This window comes from Cebus imitator, unplaced genomic scaffold (genome assembly GCF_001604975.1).
Source record: "Cebus imitator isolate Cc_AM_T3 unplaced genomic scaffold, Cebus_imitator-1.0 Scaffold265, whole genome shotgun sequence".
NCBI classification, from domain to species: domain Eukaryota; kingdom Metazoa; phylum Chordata; class Mammalia; order Primates; family Cebidae; genus Cebus; species Cebus imitator.
Genome location: NW_016107580.1, coordinates 38,373 through 46,971, shown reverse-complemented (window position 1 = coordinate 46,971; position 8,599 = coordinate 38,373).

Below are 8,599 nucleotides of genomic sequence, written 5' to 3'. Positions count from 1 at the left end.
TCCACTTTCTAGTATTAGACGCCCTTATGTAGCCTCCTCCCATACTCAATAGGGTTGACCTGTGTGACCTATAGAATATTGCAGAAATGATGGTGTGTGATTTTTGAGGCTAGGTCATAAAAGATTTTGTCATTTCTGCCTTAAATCTGGAGAAAGCCAGATGCCATCTTGTAAAGGCACTACAGAGAAGTTCAAATGGCATGAAACTGAGGCCTGCTACCAAGAACGAGCACAAACTTGCCAAGTATGTGAGTGAACCATATTGAAAGCAGATCCTCCAGCCTGAGTCAAGCCTTCTGATGACTGTGGCCTCAAACAACATCTTGACACCAATGTTACGAGATAACCTGAGCCAGAATCACCCCCCCTCATCTAGATTCCTGACCTCAAGAAGCTGTGTGAGATAATGCTTGTCATTTTCAGTTGTTAAATTTTGGGTAGTTTGCCATACAATAATAGATAATACAGGTCTCATCTTATACAGGGATAACAGTTTTCCTCCTTTTCTATCCTATCTCCTAAATCTAACTCTAGACCTGTATATTGAGTCAGATCCTCACATGCTGTAAGGCAGGGGTCCCCTCCCTCCGAGCCATGGACTGGTACCTGTCCATGGCCTGTTAGGACCAGGCTGCACAGCAGGTGAGTGGCAGGTGAGTGAGTGAAGCTTCATCTGTATTTAAAGCCATTCCCCATTGCTTGCATGACAATCTGAACTCTGCCACCTGTCAGATCAGCAGTGGCATTAGATTCTCATAGGAGCACAAACCCTTTTGTGAAGGACACATGCAATGGATCTAGGCTGCATGCTCCTTATGAGAATCTAATGCCTGATGTTCTGTCACTGTCTCCCATCACCCCAGATGGGACCATCTAGTTGCAGGAAAACAAGCTCAGGGCTTCCACTGATTCCACATTATGGTGAGTTGTATAACTATGTCATTATATATTACAATGTAATAATAATAGAAATAAGGTATACAATAAATGTAATAAGCTTGAATCCAAACCCCGCCCCCCCCCCCGCAACAATCCCCCATACCAGTCCATTGAAAAACTGTCTTCCACAAAACCAGTTCCTGGTGCCAAAAATGTTGGGGACTATTGCTCTAAAGGACTGATTATAAAGTGAAGAATGGCAAGATTTTGCTAAATTGCATTGGCAAAAAGCTGGAGAATATATGTAGAAATAGACTCTTGAAGATGCAAGATCAAGAAAAAAGTAACGTAATTTTAGATTGGGCTGAATGTATTGATATGAGAACATTTATCTGAGATTCTGGTACTAGTTCAGGCAGCTTTGAGTGTTCTAGTTATGCTTAGTTGATTAATTAAAAGCTAGGCTGAACTGGTGACTGAAGCCAAATAGGACCGAGTTGCCCATACTTTTTTTTTCTTTTTTGAGACAGTCTCACTCTGTTGCCCAGGCTAGAGTACAGTGCCCAGTTTCAGCTTACTGCAACCTCTGCCTCCTGGGTTAGAGCGATTCTCGTGCCTTAGCCTCCTGAGCAGCTGAGATTACAGGCATGCGCCACCACACCCAGATAATTTCCATATTTTTAGTAGAGATGGGGTTTCACCATGTTGGCCAGACTGGTCTCAAACTCCCAACCTCAGGTGATCTGCCCGTCTCGACCTCCCCAAGTGCTGGGATTATAGGCATGAGCCACTGTGCCTGACATGCCCCAATAAATTTTATTTATTATTTTAGATGCGGGGGTACATGTGAAGTTTGTTATATAGGTAAATTTGTGTCACAGGAGTTTGTTGTGCAGGTTATTTTGTCACCCAGGTACTAAGCCAATAGTTATTTTTTCTGCTTATCTCCCTCCTCTCACTTTCCATCCTCAAGTAGGCCCCAGTGTCTGTTGTTCCTCTTTGCGTGTCCATGTATTCTCTCATTTAGCTCTCACCTGTAAGTGGGAATATGCGTTAGTTTGCTAAGGATAATGGCCACCAGCTCCATCCATGTTTCTGCAAAAGACACGATCTCATTCTTTTTTATGGCCACATGGTATTCCACGGTGTATATATGTACATTTTCTTTACCCAGTCTGTCATTGATAGGCATTTAGGTTGATTCCAGATCTTTGCTGTTGTGAATAGTGCTGTTATGAACATTTGCATGTATGTGTCTTTATGGTAGAATGATTTATATTCCTCTGGGTATCTACCCAGTAATGGGATTGCTGAGTCGAGTAAATTTCTTGATATAATGCTGATAAGCTCCCAAGGTTTAGGAAGAAAGAAGAAAGCAAACTTGAAGTGGGCTTTTTGTTTGTTTTTTTTAAGACAGAGTCATGCTCTGTTGCTCAGGCTGGAGTACAGCAGCACAATCATAGCTCACTGCAACCTTGATCTCCTGGGCTCGAGCAATCCTCCTGCCTAGGCCTCTCCAAAATTCTTGGATTACAGGTGTGAGCCAGTGTTCCCAGTCTGAAATGGGTTGTTATTTGTATTGGATTATCAACTCTGGTGTCCCCCAGAGGGCCTAGAGCACATTATCTTCACACCGTAACATGAATAGATAGACTGGTGAGTATAGTGCAAGTGTCCCTGAAGATTACTATAACGGCTGTCCTCTGGGGATAGAGGTTGCATATGTTGGCACTGAAATAGGCTTTTTTTCTCTTCTTTCTTGTTCTTTTTTCTTTTCTTTTTCTTTGAAATGGGCTTTCTACTTTCAGTGGTGGTGAGGGATCCTGAGGTGATAGAGGCCAGATAACAGAATATAACTGCTGTAGTAACATTGGGCACAATTACCAAGAGGGGTAATTGAAAGGTCTGACCTACAGAGATCTTTGGTGGTTGCTAATTAATCGTAGTTTTTTGTACCAAAATAGATGTGTAGCTCACTAAGGACTTAAAGATTTGTGAAAATGAACAAACTCGAGGTTAGGAAAACACAGGCCTGACTAGAGACACCACTAAAAGAGTCCACATCTATTTCTATTCCTGAGAAGTTCAGAGATTGAGAATACAGGGTATGCAATGTACCTCTGAGAAAGAACTGTGTGATTAAATCAAAAGTATGATAAATCTTTCTCTCAGCCTTCAATCAAAAAGACACATAGCTATTTGCTAGGGTAAAATTGTGCACAGGAGGAAAGGAAGCATCTTGACCTTTGAGGGATTATCAGACACAAGTGTTAATCCTTGGTGGCCCAGAATACTATGCTCACAGACTCACTGGTCTTAATGTACATTCCATCATACAGAAGCAGCTGGCCTTTAGAACTCTTGAACAGCTTTTTGAAGACAGTTCCAGCACCAGTAGGGAACGAATGCTATGCAAAGTTAGGATATTGCCTTATAGCAGAGATTAGCAAATTATAGTCTGAGGCAAATATGGCCTAAATCCTGTTTTTGTACAGTTTTTAAGAATTTTTTTTAATACTTTTTAAGGGTTGTAAAAAAAAAAAAAAAGGAAATGTGACAGATATCAATCATGTGTGGCTTTTAAAGACTGGAATATTTATCATCTGGTCCTTTACAGAAAAAAGTATGCCAACTTCTGTCCTAAAGCAATGTGCCGTGAACCAGCAACCAAGAGCTGTTTTTCCCTTATTTATATCAGCTGGGAAACCCAGGCATGAGATAAACACCTCCCACTATGATACCCACTGATGCACTCACAAATGTTTCGCTTTCTATTTCTATAACTTTGAGCTTTGCCTATGTAGAACTCTTAATATCCAAAGGAGAAATGCTCTACCCAAAAAACCCAAGAATGGTTCCTCTTAATTGAAGTTTATTAACCAGCTGTGGATCCTGGCAATATGAAGATGGAATAGATAATGAAGGAAGGATGTGGTAAATAGTTTACAAGACCAGTTGTAGAAATAAAGATGTAGTAGCTACCCATCTCCTTTATTCTATTTTGTATATATCTAAATAGGTTAATCATTCCCATTGACTTGTTTTCTCTCCTCATTTATATAAGGTATATTTGTAATTTAACTAATGGTATTGTACTTATGTTTATTAATTTTGATAATTATACTATAATTATATAAGATGTTGACATTAGGGGAAGCTATGTGTAGGTATTTGTACTATTTTTGCAACTTTTCTGTAAGTCTAACTTCATTTATGTATTTATTTTTAGACAGAGTCTTACTCTGTCTCCCAGGCTGGAGTGCACTGGTGCAATCTCGGCTCACTGCAACCTCTGCCTCCTGGGTTCAAGCGATTCTCCTGCCTTAGCCTCCCAAGTAGTTGGGATTACAGGCGCCTGCCACCACACTCGGCTCATTTTTGTATTTTTAGTAGAGACAGGGTTTCGCCATCTTGGCAGGCTGGTCTCGAACTTCTGACCTCAGGTGATCCACCCGCCTTGGCCTCCTAAAGTGCGGGATTACAGAGGTGAGTCACCACACCCAGCCAGTCTAACTTTATTTCAAAATAAACTTCATTTCAAAATAAAAAGTTTAGGCTTGGCATGGTAGCACACACCTATAATCTTAGCACTTTGGGAGGCTGAGGTGGGAGGACTGCTTGAGGCCAGAAGTTCAAGAACAACCAGGTCAACATAGTGAGACTCCATCTTTATTTAAAAAAAAAAAAAAAAAATATAAAAAAAAAAAAAAAAAATATATATATATATATATATATATATATACACACACACACACACACACACACAGACACACACACGAAATTTAAAAGGCAAAATTATGCAAACATAAAGAATATATAACTTAGAAATACATTAAGTGATGAAATTTTAGCAGGAATGTGGCAATAAAAATATGATACACTAAAATAATGTTTGCTCCTTCTTAGATGCAAATGACATTAAATATATCTTACAAATTACACTAGAGTAATACCAGGAATATTTATTTGTAACATTTTAAAAATACATATATATTTTTAAATAGAGACAGGGTCTCATTGTGTTGCCCAGGCTAGTCTTAAACTCCTGGGCTCAAGTGATCCTACTGCCTCAGCTTCCCAAAGGGCTGGGATTACAGGTGTAAGCCACTGTGTCCAGCCATTGACTTTCTCTTCTATCACTTCTTTACTATTTCCTCCCTAAAATTATCTCATGTCTCTCTCTTTGGAACTATGAGATACTGGAATCCCTGCATTTATTTTACATATCTCTTAAATCATCCTCCACATTATCTTTGTTTTTTTGGAATAACTCTTTAGCTTACTGTTCCAGTTTTGCTAGTTCACTCTTCATTGAAGAAGTCCAGGCCGGGCGCGGTGGCTCACGCCTACAATCTCAGCACTTTGGGAGGCCGAGGCGGGTGGATCACGAGGTTAAGAGATCGAGACCATCCTGGTCAACATGGTGAAACCCCGTCTCTACTAAAAATAAAAAAATTAGCTGGGCATGGTGGCGCGGACCTGTAGTCCCAGCTACTCGGGAGGCTGAGGCAGGAGAATTGCTTGAATCCAGGAGGCCGAGGTTGTGGGAGGCCGAGGTTGTGGTAAGCTGAGATGGCGCCATTGCACTCCAGCCTGGGTAACAAGAGCGAAACTCCACCTCAAAAAAAAAAAAGAAGTCCATTCACTGTTTAGTCCACCTTTGAATTTTTAAAAATTGTATTGTATTTATTTATTTTTTGGAGACAAGATCTGGCTCTATGCCTAGGCTGGAGTGCAGTGGTGTGATCTCAGCTTACTGCAACCTCTGCCTCCTGGGCTTAAGCCATCCTCCCACCTCAGCCTCCTGAGTAGCTGGGACTACCCCCAGCTAATTTTTGTATTTTTTGTAGAGATGAGGTTTTGTCATGTTTCCCAGGCTGGTCTTGAACTCGTGAGCTCAAGTGATCCACCCACCATGGCCTCCCAAAGTGTTGGGATTACAGGCGTAAGCCACCATGCCTGGGGTAATTTTTTTTAAATGTTAACAATCTTTAACTGGTTCTTTTTCATTATTAACAATATTCTCTCATATTCCTCTGGGGATATTCTATATACAAACTGAATTTTAAATAAACATGTGAGGTGCTTAGAATGCCTGACACCACACTAGGATGCACTAATTATTATTTCAAAGATCCTCCTTTGTTTACTCTGATAACTATTTGCTTTTTGTTGTCTGGTGTCATGCTTTCATGGTACTGGTCTTCTTGGTCATTTGGTTGTTCTCTTTTTGATATTTCCTGTTCTCTGTGTATGATGCCATTTCTGTTTATCATAGTTTGCTCTAGTGATTGTGAGGGAAGGATAAAATGTAATCCTGGACAGGGTATGCCAGTGGTTAATATTCTGAGTGTGAAATGAGGCTTCCTTTCTTGGCTGCAGTGTAGCCACTGGGGTACTGCCTGGCTTATTGGCCCCAAGTTTCCAAAGTCACTGTGCTAGCTAGGGGCAAATGCTATTCTGGGGTACCCTTGGCTTTGAAGAATGAAAGAGGAAAGAAGCCAACCCAACCAGAGGTTTCAAATTTCATTTCCCAAAAGTTATCCTTTATAATTGTTCTAGGACGCTGTGCCATCCCCACTCCCGCCTTCTACTCCCCTACACCATCTATCAATTCACTTTTTTTTTTAAATTGATCACTTCTGAGCCTGAATTCTTACTCTGCCAATTTGATCCCACCTCCCTTCTTTCAGAGACTCCTCAAAATTCCAAGTCTGCTGGTAATCTTGGGCTCCAATAATCCTCAGTAATCTTGAGCAGGCTGAGCATGGTAGCTCAAGTCTATAATCCCAGCATTCTAGGAGGCTGAGGCAAGAGGATTCCTTGAGGCCAGGAATTTGAGAGCAGCTGGGGCAAAACAGCAAGCCCCAATCTTGACAAAAAAATTGACAATTAGCTGGGCATCGTGATGCCTACCTATATTCCTAGTTACTCACGGGGCGGAGGAGGGGGGAGGATTACTTGAAGCCAAGAGTTTGAGGTGGCAGTGAGCTATGATGGCATCACTGCACTCCAGCTGGGAGTGAGATCCTGTCTCTTAAAAAAAGAGGAGGGCTTAAAAAACAAAAACAGTGCCTTGGTCACCTGATAAATTCAGATTCATGGTTCAGACTCAAATACAGCATTTCTCTCTATGAATTTGTCTTTGACTCATGCTTCCTTCACCATATTTTTTTCTCTGAACTTACACAGGTCCTTGTATAAATCTTTATTATTTATAAATGTCTGTCCCCATACCTCATTAAACTGTGAATAAATTAACAAATGAAAGACATGCTCTCCACAGATCTATTAATAATACTAGCGTATCCACCAAATTATTTTCCTTAGATAATCTTGCTGAGAGGTAACTTCTACTTTCTGTGATTTTAAAATATGAACTAAAACTTGAAATTTATTATCACAGACCAAGAAGGAAAAAGAGTTAACTCCCTATCTATTAAGAAAATTGGTTAGGATGAACAATCCTTGGAAAAAGTTAGAATGAAGGTAGCTAATCCATGCCACAAAATATTTTTAATGCTTTAGGAAAATTCATCTCTAGGCAAGTTTATGCTAACCATAAACATAAAATAAATAAATAAAAATACATAAAATTCCATGTATTCACCGAGAGAAGAGTAACACATGGAAATACAGTGTGTTTGTAGTCCAGCAGATTAACTTGGAATGTCAGGTTTGCTACACATTAGCTTTGTAGAACTGGATAAGCAACTTGAGAACCCAGATCCTGAAGGAGACTCCTTCTAAAGTGGCTCACTGTGATTTCTGCCTCCTGGTATTCAAGCCCTTGTGTAATAACATCCCCTTGAATATGAGCTGGACCTAGTGACTTGCTTTTAATGAATAGAATATAACAAAAGTGATGGATGTCACCTCTGAAACTAGGTTTCAAAGGATTATAACTTTGGTCTTACTGGTGCTTTCTCACTTGCTCACTTTGATGAAGCCAGCTGGCATGTTGTGAGGTGCCCTGTAGAAGTCCATGTGTCAAGGAACTTCCAACAGCCTGCAAGAAACTGAATCTTGCCAATAGGAGTAAGCTTGGAAGTGGGTCCTTCCCTAGCGGAGTCTTGAAATGACTGCAGCTCTTGTTAACACCTTCATTGTAGCCAGTGGGAGGCTCTGAAGCTAAGCTCCACCTGATTCCTGACATAAAGAAACTCTGAGGTAATAAATGTTGATGTTTTAAGACACTACGTTTTGGAGCAATTTGTTAGGCAATAGGTAACTAACACATAGCCTTAGTTTCCTCAACTCTAAAATGGGGCTGATAGCTTACCTCACAGAGTTATTATCATGGTTAAATGAAATACATATATAAAGCATCTGGCATCCAATGTGATTAAAAAGAAAAAAACCAAAAAAGGTAACTATTATTAACTCAATCTACTAAAAATCTCTACCAGGCAATGTTGTGTTACAACATTGGTATTAAAAGAATGATTTTTTAATAATGCTATAACATTTTACATAGGGATTTTGCATGTATTACATTATTTGATTCTTAGAGCAGGGCTGTAAAACAAAGAATAAAATATTATTCCTCTTAAAAGAGATGAAGAAACTGAGGATGAAGTGACTTGAACAAGGGTCCATAACTAGAAAGTGTCAGAGCTCAGATTCAAATCTAGTCCTTTTCTCACCAGTAACATATTAAACACTCACTTAATGAATTATTAGGCATCAGGCATTATTCTAGGCCTTGAGAATACAGAGG